Genomic DNA, 23,525 nt, shown 5'->3' with positions numbered 1-23,525 from the left:
CCCTGTAGTGGATACTATGATGTGACACCTGGAGGCTCCCTCAGGACTGAAAGATTTATTGTCAGAGCTACAAGAAATGTGGTTAATAGACAGCACTCAGCTGTCAGCATCCTGGAAGAGAATTGCCAGGGCTGGTGGCACTTGGACCTGTTGACTTGAAGACAGAGAGGCCCAGCCCCCTCACTTGATCTCAAGACAGCTCTGAAGGACCCTCCTAGCTCCAGAGCTCCCTGTTGGTGGAGGGCTTCATTGAGAAACTTCATTGTATCCCATCATTTCTCTCTGCCTAATCCTTCATCCTTCTCTTTCCTTCCACAAGGGTTGATCCCCAAAGCACTCCCTAATGAACTTTGCATATGTTACTCTCCATTTCAGAGTCAGCTTTCCAGGAACCCACCAACACACCCAAAGTAACATTTCCTGGAAGTGCCAAAAGGGAATTCAGACCCAGGTCTACCTGGCTCCAAGTCCGATGACAAACCACTATACTAAAATCCCTCCTTAATATCAATCAGTGTCTCGCCCTTGTTCAAGCTATGGATGCCTGGGCCCCAGCTCAGTTTCTGATTTGCTAATAATGAGGTTTGGGGTTACCAACCATCCTGATTTGCTTGGAACTGAGGAGTTTTCCAGGATGCAGGACTTCTGGTGCTAAAACCAAGGAAGTCTTAGGGAAACTGAGATGAATTGGTCACACTAATTGGGAGTGTGACCCTGGTATCTGCTATTTAATGACCTCTAGATGTTTCTGATGCACTGAAAAAGCTTTAAAAATATTGTATATTTGTAAAAGACAGTCCTAATTATGGATGTGTTTTTAAGCTAATATTTTGAACTCTCTGTTAGGCACTGCCTCTAAGAGCTTTACAATCTGTTTAGCAAATATTATTGTCCTCATTTTACAGATGAGGAAACTTAACAAGAAAGATCAGAGAAATTAAGGAACTTTCCCCAAGTCACACAGCTAATAAGTGAGCCTGCAGAAAAACCCCGTTGTTCTAGAATGTATGCTCATAACCACCTCTCCATAATGTACACCAAATGACTTGTTCTCTCTAAATTTCCTCATCTGGAGATGGAGATAATATATATGTACATGGGTTTTTGTGAGGGTAAAATAAATCTGTACAGCATCTATTCCAATGCCTGCTGCAGAGGGAATATATATTATGCACCTTTCCTTTTCTTCCAGTGGAAACACTTCGTTGGGTTGTATGTCCATTTTTTTTGTCCACTGGACCACTAAGGAAAGGATTACAGGTCACCCACCAAAAGCTCTTTCCTGACTATATTTAGAACCTAGAAAAATTCACTTTATGTCAAAATATATTTACTGAGGAACTTCCATGTTCATGGAACTATGCTAAAAACATGGGGAATGCCACAGTGAATAGAATATAATCTTGGGCCTCCAGGAACTCATAACCACAGGAGAGACATATGACATTGATCTTAGTTTTCTTAGGGAAAGAAAAATCCTAACTCTAACAAATAACTTTTTCTCCCCTCCTCTTCACGTGGTGTCATGTGTAAATCATGTAGGATAAGGAGTAGAAAGAATCTCAATATTGGAACCCGAGAGAAAGAGCTTGGTTAGCACTTAGGACTAAGGGAAGGGTAATATAAATACGTTGGTTCACCCATGTCCTCAGCTTCCTCTTTCTGGGTGGGCAAACACAATTCCAAAGCTATGAACAAGTCTTTGAGCCTTCAGAGAAGTGACTCTGGACCCCAGTGCACAGGTGAGGTGGCAGAAGCATCCAGTCAATTTTAATACATGCTACACAGTTGTCATTTTAAAGAATTAATGCAGCAGATACAACTATTCTGAAATGTGCCAAGAACTATAGAGCAAGTGGATGGAGACAGAAGCAAAGCCCATTGTCATCTCACAGGGTGGTGGAAGGATGTGGGCCTTGGAGTTAGGGACACTAGGGTTAAAATCCTGGCTGTGCCTTGTAGGAACTCTGTGAGCCTCAGTTTCCTCATCAAAATGTACAAGTAATCACTTGATGTCCTTGCAGGACTGCTGTGAAGGTTAATGAGATGACAAGTGTAAGAATATCATACTAGTCACTATTAACATGAGATAGAGTGGTGACTGTCTGCTCATCCAGCATCCACCCACCGCATCTGGTAAGAGCTGTCATCTCCTGGCCTCAAGGATTAATCCAGGTAAGAGGATATAACTTAATTTAGGCTAGTCATCCTGACTTTACTGGGACTTCTCTGCTTGGTTGATGGATGTCTTACAGTCTTAGGTAGGAGCCTCAGAGCTAGTGACAGTCACATCCTCTGAGATAGCTCAAGAGAATGAACCCAATGCTCAATGAGAAGCAGAGGCAAAAGACAGAGTGGGAGCTATAATGGATGGTGGTCCTGTGTCCTATTCTGTGGTTTATTATTTCTATATTCCTCTGCCAAATCTATCAGTTTAGGCTACCCCTAACTTCTTGCAGCTCAGAGAATGCCCTTTCAGATAATTGTAGATGAAGAGGAGCCCAAGAAGACTGAAGGTGTCATTGCCAACCGCTTCAGCATCTCGCTCCAGCATGACTGGGCCCATAGAGGATATTCTTCAGGAGCAAACACTGCAATTCACTAAGTTACCTAAGATCAGGGAGACTCTGGGACCTTGACCAGAGGCTTGGTTCATTTATAGCCTACCCTACATGGTGCCCTAGAGTGCTAAGTGCTTTTCTGCTTTTCTTCATCTCTACTTATAGGAAAACTAAGTAGTTACAGGGAAAAGAAAAAGAAAAAGAAAAAGAAAAAGAAAAAGAAAAAGAAAAAGAAAAAGAAAAAGAAAAAGAAAAAGAAGAGGTATTAGATCTCATGCTTGTAAACTTGTAGTTCTCAAACTTGGGTGTGTATCCAAATCACGTGGAGGACATGGCAAAAATACAGAGAACCCAGCCCTTTTCCATTTCGACAAGTCTGGGTCTCTGGATTTTATTTTTATTTGTTAGTGCTTTATTTGTATCATATTAACACAGTGGAAAAGCATGCACATTGGAGTCAGACGAATAGGTACAAATCGCAGCTCTCCCACTTGTGAGTCATGGGATTTTAGCAAGTTCCTTACGTCACGTGTGCCTGCATTTTCTTGTGGGACAGTGCAGCTAATAATAGCCCTTCCCTCGGAGGGCTGTGGTGTGGTGAGTTTGTTAGTGGGTGTAAATGGAGCGATGCCCGGCACGTGAGGTGGTGGCGGCGGATGGTTTCCCCTTTTAGGGAAGTGACTTCCTGCAAAGGCACCAGCTCTATGTAAGAACGGTTTTGTGTCAGCTCATTTATCCATTCATTGTTTCCACGAATAGGACCCTGGTCAACTGCTTAGTTGTGTTTAGATAAATACTGACAAACGCTTTTAAAAATCTGGTGTTTTATCTCCTTTTGTGGTCCTTAAAGAGATCCCTGAAAGATGATAGTACAGATGGAAAGATGTTAGGAGTCATCTGACATCTCCAAGTGAACCTGTTTTCTTTTCTTGTGTATTTGCCAGTTTCTAAAATGTCATATTCAAAGGACTTTCCTTAATTCATTTTAGGTACATGGTTATAGTTCAGTTCATCTTACCATCTGGAAAGTTCCCTAACAATCAGACTAAAATTTCTCATGTTAACATCTCATTACTTCTTTTTAAATTTTTTTAATGTTTATTTATTTTTGAGAGAGGGAGACAGAGACAGAGCACAAGCAGGGGAGGGGCAAAGAGAGATAGGGAGACACAGAATCCAAAGCAGGCTCCAGGCTCTGCGCTGTCAACACAGAGCCCGACGCGGGGCTCGAACCCACAAACTGTGAGATCATGACCTGAGCCAAAGTGGGACACTTAACCGACTGAGCCACCCAAGAGCCCCTCATTACTTCTTTAAAACATATCCTAAATTTTTATTAAGTTTTTAATTTTAATTCCATGATAATTAACATACAGTGTCATATTAGTTTCCAGTGTACAATATAGTGACTCTACACTTCTATGCATTACTCAGTGTCCACATGACAAGTGTCCTCTTAATCCCCTTCATCTACTTCCCCCACCCCCACCCTCCTCCCCTCTGGTAAGCATCTGTTCTTTATAGTTAAGAGTCTGTTTCTTGATTTGTCAGTCTCTCTCTTTTTTTTCCTTTGCTTGTTTGTTTTGTTTCTTAAATTTCACATGAGTGAAATCATATGCTATTTGACTTTCTCTGACTTATTTTACTTAGCATTATACTCTCTAGATCCATCCATGTTGTTGCAAATGTCAAGATTTCATTCCTTCTTATGACCAAGTGATATTCCATTATATATATCTATATATATGTGTATATTTCCACATATATATATCTACATATATCTGTATATTTTTACATATATGGATATACCCACATATATCTATTTATATCTACATATGTAGATATACCTATTTATATCTATATCTATATCTAATCTGTATCTATCACTTCTTTATCCATTCATCTATCCGTGGACACTTGGGCTGCTTCCATAATTTGGCTATTATAAATAATGCTGAAGTAAACATCAAGGGTCCATGTATCCCTTTGAATTAGTGTTTTTGTATTTTTTGGGTAAATACCCAGTAGTGCAATCTCTGGATCATAAGGTAGCTCCAAACTGTTTTCCCCAGGGGCTGCACCAGTTTGCATTCCCACCAATAGTGGACGAGGGTTCCTCTTTCTCCACATCCTCACCAACACTTGCTGTTCCTTGTGGTTTTGATTTTTGCTGTTCTGACAGATGTGCTATCTCATTGTAGTTTTGATTTGCATTCCCCTGATGATGAGTGATGTTGAGCACCTTTTCATGTGTCTATTGCCCATCTGGGTGTCTTCTTTGGAGAAATGTCTGTTCATATATTCTGTCCATTTTTTAATTGTATCATTTGTTTTTTGGGTGTTGAGTTGTATCGGGTCTTAATAGATTTTGGATACTAACCCTTTATCAGATATGTCATTTGCAAATACCTTCTCCCATTCAATAGGTTGCCTTTTTTTTTATCATTTTATTTTATTTTTTCATCATTATGAGTATATTTGATTAGCTCTCCTGGTGATGCTAATACACACCCAAGTGTGAGAATCACTATTGTAAAGGATGGAAGTTTGGCCCAGAACTCAGATAATATCATCCAAGCCCTCTCTTTTTCTGTCTCTCCATTTGTCTGTTTCTATGTGTCACTTCTCAGGCCCCTCTTCACTGCACAGTCAAGACCACCAGGAGCTCTGGGGCTACATCCTTTCAGCTCATGCTTCAAAGGGGGACAAGGAGTATTTTAGTCCCTGCGCTCACATTCAGAGTTCTAGGGGAAGACTGTGACTGGTCTATCTTGATTCACATAGTCACAGCACATGCCTATCAGGGAATGGGGACTATGATTTTCCAGACCCATACTATTGCCCCTTCCAAGAGCTGCTAGAGGGAGAGGTACTGTGATTGCAAGCCTCACTAGAACCTCAGAAAACAGAAAGGCACAGTTCCCTAAGGGAAGGAAGGCTGTGTCCTGAGGTAGGGGAGGAAGGATACTGGCCACATTGCTGTTGAAAATATATACTCCCAAGTAGGCCGAATTCTCCAAAGCCACAGGACTAAAAATGCCTACCATGTGCCAGGAGCTTCATATATGTTACACGTAACATGAGACAATATTTAAAACATTTAACAGTATGGATTAGCCACCAGCTGACCAGAATGGGGAGGGTCCTGGAGGTCCCAGAGGGAGAGGCCTTACTTAGCCCTTTAGTTCCTGGACCGTGCAGAGTTTAGAGGTCCAGGAAAAGGGGTGATGTGGAACATGGATGCCACTTAGGGATTGGAGAACAGTTATTTATCAGTCAACACAATGGTATTTTGATATTGGAATAGCCAACAGGTTCTTCCTGATGTATACCTGCTGAACATTTTCAACCCTCAGTATCATCAGCCACGCTTCTAAAATAGAAGTACATCATGGAAGTAAGCTATAATACACCAGAGGTATGCAAACCTCTCTCTAGAGTACCATTACACTCAAAGATTTGGGAAGGAAAGGGGGACCTGGGTGGCTTAGCTGGGTAAGTGCACGACTCTTGGTTTCAGCTCAGGTCATGATCTCACAGTTCAGGGGATCAAGCCCCATGCTGGGCTCTGCACTGATGCTGTGGAGTCTGCTTGCAATTCTCTCTCTCTCTTTCCCTCTCCCCCCTTCAAAATAAATAGATATTTTAAAAATATTTGGGAAGGAAAACATTCCTTCCCAAACAAATCTGATGACATTGCAGAAGAGCGTGTAGAACAGACATAAATGTTTAGGATGATCATGAAATGTCAAAAGAAGTTTGGATGCAGGGTCACTGACTTGGGGTTACTTCTATAGACAAGATTGGAAAGCATTGTCAGGGGAACTGCAATGTTGATATTGGTGCCCCCATTATACAGAAGGGGCCCTGGCAGGTTGAGGACTTTGTCTAACGGTGCATGTTTTAAATGGGGGCAAGAATTCACACCATCTACCTGGGGCAGAGGCCCAGGTCTCTCAGCAGTATCACACTATCTTTAAAGTCTGCTCCTTGATGGTGTTATTTTTAGAAAATTCCATCTTAAGTGGCAACAGCTAGTTATCACCTAGCTATACTTGTGAAAGGACCAACTGAAGAGAATTTTGGATAAGGAAGAACTTTGCAAAGGAATGAACAACTGTTCCTCACAGTTAAGGAGGGCCATTTCAAAGACAGGCCATTGTCTGTTTCAAGGTCTAGAGAGCCCCAGGCCAAGAAAACCACAGAACTATACTACGATACTACTTTGTCACATGGTGGAAATTTCAGAACCAGGAGCAGAGGGGAAGTTTGACACAGTCTTTACAACTGTAATTCAGCACACTGGTCCAAAATTTAAAGCTGCAAAATGAGTGCAAAAATATTCAAATTAAAATAAACTGTCAGACTCCTGGCAAATGGAAGGGGTAAAATCTGGTTGCCTGTACATGTTGCTATAGACTGAATGTTTGTGCCCCCCTCAAATTCAGATGTGGAAATCCTAACACGCAAGGGGATGGTATTTGGAGGGGAGGGAGGCCTTTGGGGGTTATCAGGTCATGAAGGTGGAACCGTTAGAGGAGATGAGTGCCCTTATAAAAGGGACCCCAGGGAGTTCCCTTGCCTTTTCCACCTGTCAGGACATAGTCAGGAGAAGGCCATCAATGAACCAGGAAGCAAACTCTCACCAGACCCTAACTCTGCTGGTGCCTTGATCTTGGACTTTCCAGTCTCTAGAACTGTGAAAACTACACGATCATTGTTTAAGCCACCCAGTGCATGGTAGTTTGTTAAAGTTGTGTGAGCAGACTAACACCCTAAATTACTGAGGGTTATTATACATCCTGCGTAGAGATTTGTATTACAGATCTTGAATGAGTGACAGGAGAATCATAAAACTCTTCAGCTACTTACAGCATCTAGTTCTACTCCAGAAACACTTGTTGAATGAATAAATGAATAAATAAATGAATTTTTTAAGAAAAAAATTTTCCAAATATTCTTCCTTCCTTCCTTCCTTCCTTCCTTCCTTCCTTCCTTCCTTCCTTCCTTCCTTTTCTGTAAAACTGAAACTCCAGGAAGCTATGCGTCTATCATGTGGCTTCAAGCACTAGGAGGCACACTGCCAAATAATCCTGGGAGAAGATGTAAGTTTGAGAGATCACGTACCAAAAGGATTTCCTACATACGCTGTGAATGAGAGAAGCAGGATTTATGTTGGAAATCAGGGCACTAGTTTTTATTCTTCTCCATACTGGTTCACAAAATTAGCAATATCTCATATCTGCCTAGTACCTCTCAATTTATAAAGAGCTGTCCAATACATGGTTTTATTTGACTCCTTCAAAAACTTTGTGTGCTGGGCAGAGCATTATCTCCCTGTCTAGGGAAAATGTACTGTTTCCTCTGCTCATACTTAAACTTCTGACCCAGATGTGTGGGTTTTGTCCCACACTGAACAATTCTCTGACACCAGCTCGGTATTCACAGTTCACTTCGACACTAACCAGAGTTAGCACAGACCCCCCAGGTTAAGGGCTCAGACCCTCCCCCGCCCCAAGGCTGGTCCCACTTGAAACTCCAATCAATAGTAGGTCTCCGTGTTACCCACAAATTCTGTTCAACTTGGTTACAAATTGGAGGTTCCCACAACTCCCTCCTTGGGCTTGATAATTTGCTAGAGATCCCAGAACCCAGGAAAACAGTTTACTTACTACTGCTGATTCATTACAAAGGATATTTTAAAGGATATACATGAACAACCAGACAAAGAGGTACATAGGGCAAGGTCTGAAAGGGTCCCGAGTGCAGGAACTTCTGTCTCCACGGAGCTGGGGTGCACCACCCTCTCAGCAGGTAGATGTATTCACCAACCTATAAGATTTCCCAAACCTGTACTTTGGGGATTTTTATGAAGGCTTCATCATGTAGACATGATCAACTATTAACTCCATTTCCAGCCCCTCTCCTCTTTCTGGAGAATTGGTTGGCAGCAGGGGTGGAGGGGAAGGGAGCGGGAAGCTGAAATTTCCAAGCTTCTAATCATGGATTGGTCTTTCTGGTGAGCAGTCCCCATCCAGTACCTCAGCTAGTGTTGTCTCATTAGAACAAAAGGTGCTCCTATCAGCCAGGAAATTCCAAGCTACTTAGGAGCTCTGTGAAAAACCGGGGCAGAGAACAATATCATACACACACACACACGTGTGTGTGTGTGTGTGTGTGTGTGTGTGTGTGTGTGTGTGTGTACATATATTTCTTACTATCTCACACCCCCATTTTCCATTTGAGGAATTTGGGCTCCACAGTCACAACTGTAAAGAAAGGCAAGGCCAGACACTGTTCACTAACCACTAGAGTTTTCCAGAGCTCCCATCCATCCTTCAGAGTTTAGGCAGAGGGATCAGAATATAGGAGGGGGACCCAAAAGCAGAGAGGGGGCAACGGTGCTACCAGAGACCCACACTGAAGCAGTGTGAACATGTTCTTAGAGCTATCACAAGAATTCTAGAGGTGACTTCTCAGCCCTGGGTTTCATGTCCTGATCAGCCTTACTTGCAGAACTTATTCTAAGCTGAGACATTTATGGAAGCTGGAATTATGTTTGCGTAGAGGTCACACCCCTAGGTAGTGACACCCAACAGCTCTTTTGATTTCCTGTAGAACCTTCCAGAATAACTGAAAATTTGATGGTGGACTTTTTTTGGGAAACCTAAATTTTTCTAGTCCTAGCTGAAACTGAAGCTGGTGGTAAGGAAATTTAGGCTCAATGTCCGGCACCCAACTGCTTTTCCTGAAGTTTGAATCAACAGAGAGTACTATTTATAAATTGCCCAAGTGACCTTAAAATTTTGTCTAGATTCATCCTGGCGAAAAAAAGGCTAAATTGGGGGTTGCTTGATGTCAACTAAGGAACGGGAGAGAGAGAGGAAGGAGAAAGCCGACCTGCTGTCCTGCCTTCTCCTGGGCTCCAGCACTATGCAGGGTCCTGACTAAGTATACATCTTAAAGCAACATCATTTTTAAATATAATTGCACCAGCTCCTTTAATTACAATAGTGTTTTGGAACTCATGGCTTTTCAGTTCCCCTCACAGAAGCTTTATGCTCAAAAAAGACCTAGCAAAGCCAGAGAGGACTAAGGATTTCCCTGGGTCAATATATACCTCTCATCTTTCCGGCTGTGGTCCCAAGAAGAGAATTTTTGGAAAAAAAATTTTTTTCTTCCACCCGTCCTCATTAATATCATTTTAGAAAGACAATGACATCTGGTGGGAAATGAGAGCCACCTGCCAGTCTCACAGAATTGTGTGAAGTTGACGAGGTTCACACGGCCCTGGCCTTCACTTCCTCCTTAACAAAATGGACAGAAATGCAGCCCTTCTCCAGGCCACGGCAATGCTTCCAAATCAAATAAGGGAGGGATTGCGAAAAGCATCCCGAGCTTTTTTACATAACAGAAGGCTCAACATTCTTATTTGGAAAGAGAATTATGAAGGTCAGTTATCTTTTTGCTTCATTAAAGCCCAGGCACCTCCGTGTATATACAAAATCAACACAAATGGACAGAATTCTGTCACCTTGCACACAGTGATCACTCAGCAAATATTTATATTTTGTGGGCTAACCTCACCATATAGACAATTGCAGGTCTGCTTGGAATGCACAGAAAACTCAGCAGAAGGAACAGGTTGGGGGTAGGGCAGGTTATAATGAAAAGTGCTGCTCAGAGTTCTTTTCTTCCCTTTTCATTCCCTTTTCTGCCTATAAATGCTTCTCTGCCCAATTCTTACTTGTGGATAGAGCCTGATAGACCCACTCCAAGACCATAACGGTCAAGGTCATACACATGCACACTCAAACATAAATACACACAAACACACACATAGACAAACACATAAACACACACATACACAAATACAAATACACAAGTATATCCACACAAATGCACACATATGCACACAATTGAAACACACACACATATACACATACTTAAATACACAAACACACATACATGCACACTTAAATACACATACATACACATAAACATAAACACAGAAATGCACATGTACACACGTACACAAACACACACATAAACACACATACACATACTATTCAAACACACATACATGCACAAATATAAACACAAACACACACATACATACACACACAAACACACATATATAAACATATACACATAAACACATATGCATGTACTGACACATGCATGCATGTACGTACACAAACAAGTACACATACAAACATGCACACAACCTACCCAGAGTGGACAACACAACAAGGAATGACCTGGTAACGAAATCCTTCGGTTGCTAAGCCTCCCATGCCTCCTGCCCCTGCCTCTGACCTTCGTATCAGGAACCATGTCTATTTCAGCATCTCTTTTGTCAGAGCTTCCAGAAAGAGGAGTTACTGGGAACTTGAGTGTTAACTTAAGCGATGCCCAAAGTTCCTTTACAAGGAATTAATAACCAGAGTTCCCTTCTTCCAGATGTTCCTCCACAGTCAGGGCGCCCCTCCACCCACCTTCCTGCTGGCGGACGCTTCCCACAGCCGCTGCAGACGTGCTCCAGATGGACCGCTGCCCCAGCGCTCTCACTGAGCCTTGCCTACTCCTCTAAGGGAGACGAAATGTGCTTCCTGGGGAAGGGGTCAATAGTGGGCCTTAATCTAGAAAACCAGGGAAGAAGTACTATAGTCGAATGGCAAGCATTTTTAATTTCATGGGAAACTGAGTCATTCAACAAGCAGTGATTTGAGCACCCACTCTGTGCCTGTCAGTGGATTCAGTGTGGAAGAGACAAGGGGGACCAACACATAGCCCTGACCTTCAAGGACTCCCTAGAGCAGGAAACCAATCATTAGAACAGGAGAAGCACTAGGGAGGGTAAAGAGGAAGGGACTCAGGAGTCTGCACATGACAAGAGGGGAGAGAAGGACAATTTCTCAGGGGAGATGACACCACGTGGGAAGGGGTGGTTTTCCAGGTAGGGAACCACTTTGAGAAAGAAAAAAAAAAAAACAAAACACCTCTGATATTTTTTGCTTTCAATTTCTTCCTAAAGTTTTTAAAGTATATTTATACCTTATATCTCAGAGACAGCCTATGTACCCTATGTCTTCCATGGGTCCCATTGTTCTCTGCCTGCCTGAGGATAAATCACAGGTTCCCTTGCCCTCTGGCCCCCCACTGGAGTCAGTCCTGGGGAACAAGGTGCAGGAGGCCTGAGGGAGGATGGTGAGGTCAAGGCTCTTATTCCGCTCTCCCATCAAGGCAGTCTTCTCTAGGAAATGCTCTTTTTTTTCTAGGTTCCTGTTGCGGCTTCCTCTCCACCCTCATCCCTTTGGGTTTAGGAGCAGTAACAGCTCTTGCCCTGAGACTAGTATCCCTTGCGGTTCCTCTACATCCCACCCACACCTAACAAAAGTTGCTTTATTAAGCTCTCTTTGAATTATTCTAATTGGAGGGCCATCTGTTTCCTGTTGGGATCTTGACTGATAGAGCAAATAGCAAATATATCAGGGAGGGCAGGATGCAAAAACTATATAAACGTGTGTGTGTGTGTGTGTGTGTGTGTGTACATATATGCCAGTGACAGTAGTGATAGTGTCTGATTTAGTCATTTATTCCACAGACATTTATTGATGACCAACTATGGGAAAAATACAATGGATAAGGAAACCACACTTTCTGGATTTTATGAGAGTGTCAGTTACAACATTTTTTGTTATGGTGAGATTATGTATTTTAATTTGGAGAACATTAAATATGATCTCAATAGCCATGGGCAAGGGGAAGATGAGTACGATGAATTAGTTCTCTTAGTGTTTATACTCAAGCATAGCTTAGTTCTCTACAGTTCAAGTCAATAAAAGAAAAAAGCAAGTGGAGAAAGTCTGAGATATGATCAAGTACCAGATGTACATTTTTCAGGTTACACTATGGGTAACCTCACCTGCTAGGAGGTAAGACTGTTGCTTTGGGGTCAAAGCAGTGGTGAAAATGAAGTCTCACCATGAGCCAGACAGCAGAAGCTTCATATACAATATTGAATCTATTCTTCAAGGAAACCCCTATAAACCAGGCATGGTTTTTCTCATTTTGCAGAAAGCTGAGGCTTAAAACATTAAGCAGTGAGCAGTACTAGTTAGCATCTGGATTCAAATTCAAGTCTATATCCAAGACCCATTCCTCTTTATTCTACGTCTCTTCCAGGAATAGACCACTCACGGCCAAGACCAGAGGGTATTTGGTGAATAAGAGACAATTACAGCTTTGAAGGCAAAGGGCTATCCTGCAATTTTGGCTTACTCTCTGTTATTATATCTGCACAGTGAGAAATGGGCTGGGAAACCAACCTTACAGGAATTTCCTTTTGATTCTGCATGGTAGAAATAGACCTCAGCTAACAATCTGCTCTGAGATCAGAGAGAAGGTCAAGGGGCAAACAAAACAAGCTGTACTCCAGTGGCACACCAAGATTTGTTTCTGTGGAGTCTATGGCTCCCTTTGAACTATCTAATAATTATTAGTTTCAGGAGGTAGTAGAGTTTAGCATGTCAATGGGAGGGTATCTAAGGGACACATTTGAAACTTAAGGCTGTCCTGGGGCACCTGGGTGGCTCAGTCACTTGAACGTCCAACTCTTTACTTCGGCTCAGGTCATGATCTCATGGTTCATGAGTCTGAGCCCCACATCAGGCTCTATGCTGGCAGCGTGAAGCCTGCTTGGGATTCTCTCTCTCCTTCTCTCTCTGCCCCTCCCCCACTCATTCTCTCTCCCTCTCTCCTCAAAAATAAATAAACATTAAAAAATGTTTTAAAAAGAAATTTAAGGCTGTCCTACCTGTGATTAGCTACACTGGGGCTAAGAGTGAGCAGCTTTGCTCTCTGCTTCCTTTGGGTACAGGACAGCCAATCTAATCACACAAGAGGATTCTTATGAGTGGCAAGTAATACAAACGCTTATAAATTTAAAGTAATCCATAAATTTTGAAGAATTCAAATTTAAGACCTGTTGATGCTCTTATAAAAGCCTACTTTCCCTTCCCTTTAAGTACCCATATACCACGTTTATGCCCATTGTCCCAGAATGATTATTAATGCTGTCTTCTTTCATTCTCAGAAGTGTTGTTTTAGATGATAAATTGTCACTCTATTTTTGCTATATATAAGTGATTGATAAAAGAAAGTGAGGCAGTGGGATCCTGAGCTTCAAATACCCCAGGTCTAGCTTCAGAATAAGTGCTGTCTTGCTGCGTGTGCCTAGGTTATTCAATTAACCTCTCTGATCCTTTATGTGCCAAGTGAGAAGAAAACATGTGGCCAGTGACTTTTATGAGCAATAACAAGCAGAAATCGTTCATAAAGTTATAGATCTTGGAGCCAGAAACAACCTGGAGAGATCATTTAGCACACCGGGGCTATGAAGAGCCATCCAAAACTCACAACGATCTAGTCAGTTTTCCCCAAAGATTTCTATTGTTTTGAAGAAGTCTAGCAACTCAACCCAGCCAAGGTAAACCAAATGATAGAGAGCTGATGGCCTGGTGACTCAAGTCTTTTATCAAGTGGAATTCTAACTACTAATCACTCTTTGTCTGTTTGTTGCATTTGCTAGAAGAAAATATCTAGTGGCCCCAGGGCCCTATTAACAAACATCAGAAAGGTGTCCGTCCTGGATTCAGCAGCAGGTTCTGAATGGGGATTGTACTTGCCACTTCATGAGCAGATTTCACAGAGAAGGGTGGGATGGGGGGACCCCAATCCCAAGGGCCTGTCAGGTGTAACCAGGGGCACCATGACTGGATCCAGTGATTTGTTTCTTCAGTGTCCCTGAAGACTGTCACAGTCTGCTCCTCTCTGTCTTGTTTGCTCTTGCCTCAAGTCAGCTATGTCTCCAATCCCCACTCCTCAACAAGTCCTAGCAATTTTATTCAGATAATGTCTGATAAATTATCAGTTTAGAGGGATACGGGGGGTGGGGAGGTACAAAGAAAAAATAAGCCACCAAAGTGCATGGTATTTGGCCCAAAGCCTAGAAAGGGAGCTGATCCCATCCTTAGGCCTCTACTGAGGGTATAGACAGAAAGGATATAATACCTCAGCCACTTAATGGACAAACTAGAAAAGGCTCCCCTGGTCCCTCCGCTCCTTCATCTTCTTGTAACTTCTCCTTTCCTCCTTGTCCTCATCCTAGACCCCCAACCCTGCCTCCTCCAAGCCCACCTCAGTCCCAGAAATGACACTGGGAAGTTCCTTAAGATTTGCCATGGCTGGAATCTGGAATCATTTCCAGGGCAAGAGTCCTGGGTTTTTTAAATAACACAGGGGTTTGCATTTGTGGAATTGGAAAGTCTGCGATGCCTGCACAACAATTAATCATAGGCCAAATTCAAATCTGTGTGCCAAAAATTTATAAAGTACTGTGTTACAGAATCTGTTTTTCTCCCTCTTATGACAGCTTTAGAGGAACGGAGGAGGGGCAAATAAAAATAGCCACTTTCCAATGCCTCTACTTCTAGGGTAACATATAAGGGTGTCCTTGAAAGCTATATTATCCTTCTGCAAAATGGTTGCCTGTGGGCTTCAGTGTGAGCAACTACCATTTGAGCATAGAGTTTGTGACATCCATCTCAATGTACTTTCATCCAGACTATCTCTAAGGTTTTGTGCCTTTATCGCCATGGGGCCAACTGCCACACATTGGCCCAGTCCCAGTTCAACTTCTGGTCTTGAAACACGAATACCAAGATTGAAAATAATGTCCATAGTGGGGCACTTGGGTGGCTCAGTCGGTTAAGCATCTGACTCTTGATTTCGGCTCAGGTCATAATCTCAGAGTTATGAGATCAACCCCACATTGGGCTCTGCGCTGAGCATGGAGCCTGCTTATTCTCTCTCTCTCTCTCTCTCTCTCTCTCTGCCCCTCCCCCACTCACGCATGCTTATGCATATGCATTCACTCTCTCAAAAGAAATAAACATTTAAATAATAATAATAATAATAATGTTCACAGTATTTTTAAAATCCATAAAAACATATCATTCCTATAGTAATACTCCTAAGCCAATTTCGATCATGGTGGATTTGCCAAGAGAGAGGCAGAAACCCACTGTGGGCAGTTCCCTGTGTCTTTTTAATTTAGCAATCAAACGCCCAATTGAACGAGTTATTTGAGTAAAAGGAGAAAGAAGGGATAACGTCAAGTGTAGGTGGAACTAAAATGCAATACCTGGAGGGCTATTGGAGAATATTGGAAACTATTCACCAAATAGTTACCGCTTACACTCATACGTCTATCATACTTAACAATTATAAAAGATAGTTCACATACGTTATCTCGCATGAGCTGTGAAACAGCCCTTGGAGGAAAACACTATCATACTCACCACTTGGACATGCTAGGGCTCAAAAAGGTTATTATGTGATTGACCAAGATCATAGAGCTAATACTCAACTCCAGATCTGTCTGCTTTCCACTCTGGGGTTTATCTCACTATAGTCTGGCTATATGCTCCAGTATATCGTGTATAAACTAGTACGCCAGCTTTCAGGGAATTACAGATTAGAAAGCATTGCCCTGCCCTCTTTGAGGCTAAGTCGTAAATGCAAATAACTCTAATACAAAGCAGATGTGACCACTGCAAAAGTGGCATGAACACATGCTGTGGAGGTTTTGAAAAGGATACAACCGTAATTTTGGGGGAGATTCGGAAAATCTTGGTGACAGAAATAGGTTTGCGTTGAAGCATGGATACCGGGCATACTGTGATCAGGTAGAGTGGGTAGGTCGTAGAGTCAAGGGACAACATGAGGAAAAGCAGGGAATGTATGGTGTGTGACGAGAATAATAAGATATGGGTTCTACTCACAGAGCATTTGTACCTCCTAAGGCTTTTGTACCTCCTAAGCATGAGTACCTCCTAAGGCTTTTGATTTAATTCTCAAGGCGTGGGAAGGCCACTTTGGAACTAAAATATCGCCCATCCTGAAGATTAGTCTGCAAACTGTGTGCAGACTGGGTTAACATGGGGAAAGCCTGTAAGCGGGGAGGACAGGGAAGAGTCCATTAAAAAAAAAAAGGGGCAGTAATGACAACTGTGATGCAGGGGCTAACTAAATGAGGTCATGCAAAATCTAGGAGAAAATCAAGAGTCAAGAAATAATCCCCAGTGGAAAGGCTATTCTTTGAAGGTGAGCCATTTCTTTGGGCAAGTTATGAAGCTGGAGGGAAGCACCATCACAATGAATGGCCATTAAGCCTGGCATCCCCCAGGGCACCTTGCGAGATAAAGGGGCCTGGCTCCCTGACTTGTAACTTTCAGAACTCCAGAAAAATTGACTGGATGGCTTACTTCCATATGGAAGCCTTGGGGGCATTTCAGTGTCTGCAGAGAATTTAACGTAGGGAGAGTAATTGGTGCCGACATCAGACGAGATCCAATAAAAAGATGAACGTCCTGATTCTAAAATGACAATAAAAATGAGGGTGAAGAAGGGGGTGGCAGCTAAAAAAAAAAAAAAAAAAAAAAAACCAGCCTGGGCTTATCTCTGTATCCTGACCTGGATCCATGAAGCACAATCTGCTGCAGTTCCCAGGGCATCCATTTCCTGCCATAAACAACAATGACACTCTCCTTCCCAGATGTCGAAACAGACTAAACCTCCACTTGGCACTGGCAGCTCTGACAGCAGAAGTTACCTGAAATCGCACCAGCCCTGGATGAACTCTCGGCCCAGCCGGTCACTTGGACGCTACAAGCAGGCCGGAAACAAATGGCGCTGGGAGCTGGCACAAAAATTCAACCGTGCTCACTAACAACCTTCACCTGGAGGTCAGGAACCCAGTGGACAGTGACAGACGCGTGCGGCGCAGGCGCCTATGCACGCGGACGCGCACACGCACGCACGCGCACGCACGCGCTTACGTACGTACCCGCACCCACATCCCCTCCTTCCTGACGTGGCCTCCCCGCATGCTGTAAGCCAGGGAGCGCCTCGTGTCCTTGCGAGGCTGGAACCGGAAGTGGGACCCAGTCATACTTGCCCTGGAAAAGTGCCCTCTGCTGCTCATTTCTTCTGGAGGTAAGCACTGAATTCATCTCATCTGAGTGGTATTAAAACATTCTTGGGACACCTGGGTGGCTCAGTCGTTAAGCGTCTGACGACGTCGCCTCAGGTCATGATCTCACAGTTCGTGGGTTCGAGCCCCCCGCCCCCACCGGGGCTCTGTGCTGACAGCTCAGAGCCTGGAGCCTGCTTCGGATTCTGTGTCTCCCTCTCTCTCTCTCTCTGTCCCTTCCCCACTCGTACTTTGTGTCTCGCTCTCAAAAATAAACATTAAAAAAAGAATTAAAAAACCTTTAAAAATTAAAAAAAAAATTCTTTAATGTCCTAGTTTAACCTCATGTTTCCTGACATCTCGTTAATCTCTTTGGACTCTAACAGACTTGTTTTTAAAAACCCTGGGGCCAGGCCAAGCCCTCCATTGTAAGTGGCAAGGACAGCCCAATCGTATTTTCGGACTCTCCCAGGATCAGCGAATGTGGGAACAGAGAAAGAGAAGACAGCAAAAGCCTTCCAGTCCATCAGCTCGGGCTACGCGTCAGGAAGGGGAGACCTAACGGCGTGGCTGATCCCAGGCAAGGAATTACTTAAATTATTATTATTCCTAACACAGTGTGTGAGAGAAGAGGGAATTGTGTGGTGCCATAGCGGTGACCTTCAGTAACACTAGCCCATTGCAGACTTGTCCCTCTGGCGGTGTTTGGAGATTCACATTAATGAGGGAGGGCCGAAAAGGTGTAAGGAAGTAGGTAAACACACTCAAATGTACCTCTTAGCAAAAGAAACAGAATTTAAAACTGTCATACCTTCAGCAGTGTTTTAAAGCCGACTCTTAGAGGTCCACGAAAAAAAAATTGGCAGAAATAAAAACTCTTCTAATTCTTCTTTTCAAATGAAGAATAAAGAATACACTGGTAAGTAAATGCAAGAGGGACACCTGGGTGGCTCAGTGGGCTAAGCATCTGACTCTTGATTTTGGCCCGTGATTGGTGAGTTTGAGCCCCGTTTGGGGCTCCGTGTGCTGACAGCGCAGAGCCTGCTTCGGAGTCTGTCTCTCCCTCTCTCTCTCTGCCCCAGTCCTGCTCATGCTGCTCTCTCCTTCTATCTCAAAATAAATAAACTTAAAAAAAAATAATTATGACCACCGGTCCCACAAAAAGTGCATTTGTTCTTAAGGAACAAAGAAATACGTGGTTTGTTTATGTATGTACACAATAATATATGTACATTTAATATATATAAACATGTATGAGTGTCCATGTCTAACCCATAGGTGATCAACCTTCTGTCATAGATCCTCAAAGAATGTTAAGTGGTTGGACGAAATCCACCTCCCCAAATCAGGATTTGAGAGATATTAAGGCTTAGAAAGAGAAATCTAATCACTTTATTTTCTCTAAATTTGTAAATAAATTTGTAAATATTATAAAAGACTAGTAGTAAAGTTTTCAGTAAATTGCTGGGCAAAATAAGTACAATAAATGAATCATCCAAACAAAGTAACAGGTTTGAATGGATAGCTAACAAGGTGTTCGAAGTCATGGAAGACCCTGCTAACAAATGGTTTTCTAGTCTTTCCTCTAAAAATGTTGAGAAGTTATAGCCCATCCTCAGGAAAGTGGGTCCCTAGAGATAAGTCCCTGACAAAACCAGGAAAAAATACGGGGGACACCTGGCCCACTTGGGTGGTTAAAAATTAAACTGGATGTATCTGAAGTGAAATCAAAACAGTACAGCCCATTGAATGGGAGAAAATATTTGCAAATCATATATCTCATCAGAGCTTAATGTATATGGAACACCTACAACTCAACAACAAAACCAAAAACTAATAACCCAATTCAAAAATGGACAAAGACCTTGAGTAGATATTTCTCCCAAAAGATATACAAATGTCCAACAAACACATGAAAAGACGCTCAGCATCATAAATGATTAGAGAAATGCAAATCAAACCACAATGAGATACCACTTCACACTCACTATGATCACTGTTATCAAAAAAAGAACAAGTGTTGATTTGGATGTAAAGAAACTGAACATTTGTACATTGCTGGCGGGAATGTAAAATGGTGCAGTCACCATGGAAAACAATATGGTTGGTCCTCAAAAAATCAAATGTAGAAGTGTTACATTCCTCAGCAATTCTCCTAGGTTTATACCTAAAAGAATTGAAAGCAGGGACTCAGACATTTGTACACCCATGTTCATAGCAGTCTTGCCACAATAGCCAAATATGTCCATTGATGGAGAAGTGAATAAACAAAATGTGATATATACATACGATGGAATATTATTCAACCTTAAAAAGGAATGCAATTCTGACATGATACAACATGGATGAACTTTGAAGACATTATGCCGAGTGAAATGAGCCAGACACAAAAGGACAAATACTGCATGATTCCTCTTATATGAGGTACCTAGAATAGTCAAATTCATAGAAAGCAGAATGGTGGTTGCTAGGGACTGAGGGGGAAGGGGAAACAGGGAGTTAGTGTTTAATGGGTAATGAGTTTCAGTTCCAGAAGAGGCTCTGGAGGTGGATGTTGGTTATGGTTACAAAACAGTGTGAATGCACTTAACACCATTGAACTATACACTAATAGAGTGGTTTAGGGGACCCTGGGTGGCTCAGTCGGTTAAGCATCTGACTCTTAATTTTGGCTCAGCTCATGATCTCATGGATCATGAGATAGAGCCCTGCATCAGGCTCTATGCTAAACATGGAGCCTACTTAAGATTCTCTTCCTCCTTCTCCTCTGCTCCTCTCCTGCTTGCATGTGAGCACACACTGTCTCTCTCCCTCTCTCTCATAATTAAACAAATAAATGAAAAAATTCTTAAAAGAGTGGTGTAAATGGTAGGATTTAAGTTAGCTATATTTAACCACAATAAAAGAGTAAAAAAAAAAATAATTTTACACATTCTAGCTCTGATTCTGTCACAGCCACTCCGTATATGAGTTCGTAAGCTGTCATAGCTACCTCTCTCTCATCTACTTCCCTTCATTGTTGCCACAGTGAGATTCTTCTCAAGGATACACAGACCGGACCTCTGGGTCAGGTGCTCACCACATGCAGCAGCTCAGAGAATTTGTGCCTCCAGGTGACTTCCAGGAGCTCTCTACTTGGAACCAGGATAAAAAGAACAATGATCACCATCAGAGTGTCCCTGAGATTGAAGAGAGGTGAGCCCAGTACTGCAGAGGAAAAGGCTCTGTTCTCACGGCTGTGATCTCCACGGGCTGCTCTTGCAACTGGGGGAAGTCCGGTCTCCCAGGACATACTCCCCTCCCTTCTGTGAGCTGTGGCAGCTGGGATAGATTAAGGAGCTACATTACTGCACTAAGTAGGAGGCCCCCATATTTGTTTTCCTTTTCTTTTTCATTTTTCATTCTCTTAAAATCACTTTATTCTTTCCGTCCTTAAACATGGCTCCCTACCCTCACTTTACCATAATAATGAGATACCAGTACATTTTGGATTTTTTAAAACTTCAAGAGTATCTCAATGAATCCCATCTTGTGGAGGAGATGGCAAACTTATTAGGAAAAAAAAAAAAAATACAAATTCAGACCAGGCTGTGGAAGACACAGCACATGTTAATGGCTAGGAATGGCAGGGCCTTCAGCCCCTGGAATTGCTGACAAACATTCCAGCTGAAACACTCTGTCGCATTCTCCCTTCCATTTCCCATCGTGCCGTACCTTTTTATGACTCCCCAGTCTCTCCATCTTAGGAAGTTTGAACCCAGATCAGTTCCCACCTATTTCAGAATCTATGGAACTGAATTTCCCATGGAAACAGCCTCTTCTGCGAAGAGGCAGCCAGGCCATATTTACTCTTTTCTTTGGGCATCAGATCTCAACCCTGGCAGTATGTTTGAAGACAAATATGGGTAAGTTGGACTTAATTAAAACTTAACTGGTTGCAAAAGCCACTGTTAGTAGAATGAAAAGACAAGCAATAGCTTGGGAGAAAATATTTACAAAACACACCTCTGACGAAGGACTGGTATCCAGAATATACTCTGGATAAAAGTACTCTTAAAGCTCAACAATAAGAAAACAAACAACCCCATTTAAAAATAGGCTAAAGATCTAACTATCTGAATGGAAACCTTTCCAAAGAAGATATCCAGAAGGCAAATCAGCACATGGAACATATTTCATCAGGGAATTGCAAATTAAAACAATTCAGTACCCCTATACACCTATTAGAATGGCCAAATCCAAAACACTGACAACATCAAATGCTGGCAGGGATTTGGAGCAACAGAAACTCCCATTCATCACCTGTGGGAATGTAACATGTTGCAGCCATTTTGAAAGACAGTTGGGCAGTTTCTTACAAAACTAGACAAACTCCTACCACATTATCCAGCAATTGCACTGCTCAACATTTATACAAATGAGTTGGAAACATGTCCACATAGAAACCTGTACGTGAATGTTTATAATAGTTTTATTTACAATTGCTAACACTTGGAATCAACCAAGAGGTCTTTCAATAGGTGAATGGATAAACAAATTGTGGCACATCCAGACAACAGAATGTTACTCAAGTATAAAAATAAATGAGCTACCAAGCCATGAAAAGACATGGAGGAATCTTAAATGCCTATTACTGAGTGAAAGAAGCCAACCTGAAAAGGCTACATACCGTATGTTTTACTACATGAAATTTTGTAAAAGGGCAAAACTGAAGGTAGAAGATGAGTGGTTTCCAGGGGTTCTAAAGAAGGAGGGAGAAATACGTGAAGTACAGGGAATTTTTAGGGCAATGAAACTCTTCCATATACTACTTGGTGGATACATGTCATTATGCATTCCTCAAAACTCATGAAATGTACAACACAAAGAGTGAACCTTAATGTAAACTATGGACTTTAGCATAATTTATCGGTCTTGGCTCATCAGTTGTTACAAAGGTACCATGTCAAAGCAAGATGTTAGTAGGTGAAGGGGGCGGTGAGGAGAGGGGGAGGAAGGGCCGGGAGGTATGGGAACTCTCTGCTTTCCACTCAGTTTTTCTATAAACCTAAAACTAATCCCCCAAAAAAGTTTATTGATTTAAAATATATATATTCGGAAGTGTTTAAAAAATACTGATTACTAGGCTCTAATCCAAAGATTCTTATTTGACACATGGGTTTCCCCAAAGTAGTCTTAGGCTTAAATCCACAGTGTGCTGCCAAAGAGCAAGAAATCCCCCAAGTTACCAGGTCAGGAAGACATGATTTTCCAGACTGGTCCATCAGCATCACTTAAGATAAGTACACACATCTACTGATATTTTAGGAAGTCACAGAAGGAAGGGGGACTGACTGGAAGCCAAGGCCATTGATACAGAGTCTGAGGCTTAATGATTTATAAACTCATTGCTGGAAAGAGGTTTAAGGAGCAAAATTGTCAGAGCTTCAGATGACAAGTGGCTTTTATACTAAATTCTTTCTCAGAAGTTCTTAAGAAAGGCTTTGTTTCAGAACATGAGTCCAGAATTCATACTTGCTTTGGGCTACAGTTTCTAGAGATGTCCTTAGTGGTGACCGAGACTAGCAGCGTGCCCCCCTTTCCCTTTAGGGCTTCTTATCTCCTTGGACTTCTCTTCCTAAACACCGGGTTTCTGGGGCAGCCCTGGTCTTGGCTGCTGAGCCTCAGGATGGCCCTTCCCTCCTCCCACCACTCCCCCAGAAGTGGACACCCTGCTGCTGCTTACTGTACAGACAGGGTTAGAATCTCACTCAAATCCATGGTCACTTCTGGCTAACCAGATTAAGTTAACGACATTGTTGTAATGGGGGGTAATGGACTATTATGTTACTCTCTGTCAACAACGACACTATGCATCAAAAGCCTCTATATGGTTCATGTCCCTTGGCCCTGCAATTCCATAAATGTCAGCAAAAATTTATCTATAA

The 23,525-nt window shown here is 42.4% G+C and overlaps 1 protein-coding gene across 1 annotated transcript in view; it reads right to left on the bottom strand.

Annotated features, from left to right (window-relative positions):
- Positions 1-23,525, bottom strand: part of FAM107B (family with sequence similarity 107 member B) — a 229,122-nt gene that overhangs the window by 142,102 nt on the left and 63,495 nt on the right. The gene's annotated exons all lie outside the window — the stretch shown is intronic.

Source organism: Panthera pardus, unplaced genomic scaffold (assembly GCF_024362965.1).
Source record: "Panthera pardus isolate Hobbes unplaced genomic scaffold, ASM2436296v1 HiC_scaffold_6, whole genome shotgun sequence".
Classification (NCBI taxonomy): domain Eukaryota; kingdom Metazoa; phylum Chordata; class Mammalia; order Carnivora; family Felidae; genus Panthera; species Panthera pardus.
The sequence above is the reverse complement of the archived record's forward strand: the minus strand, read 5'-3'. Positions and strand labels throughout refer to the sequence as shown.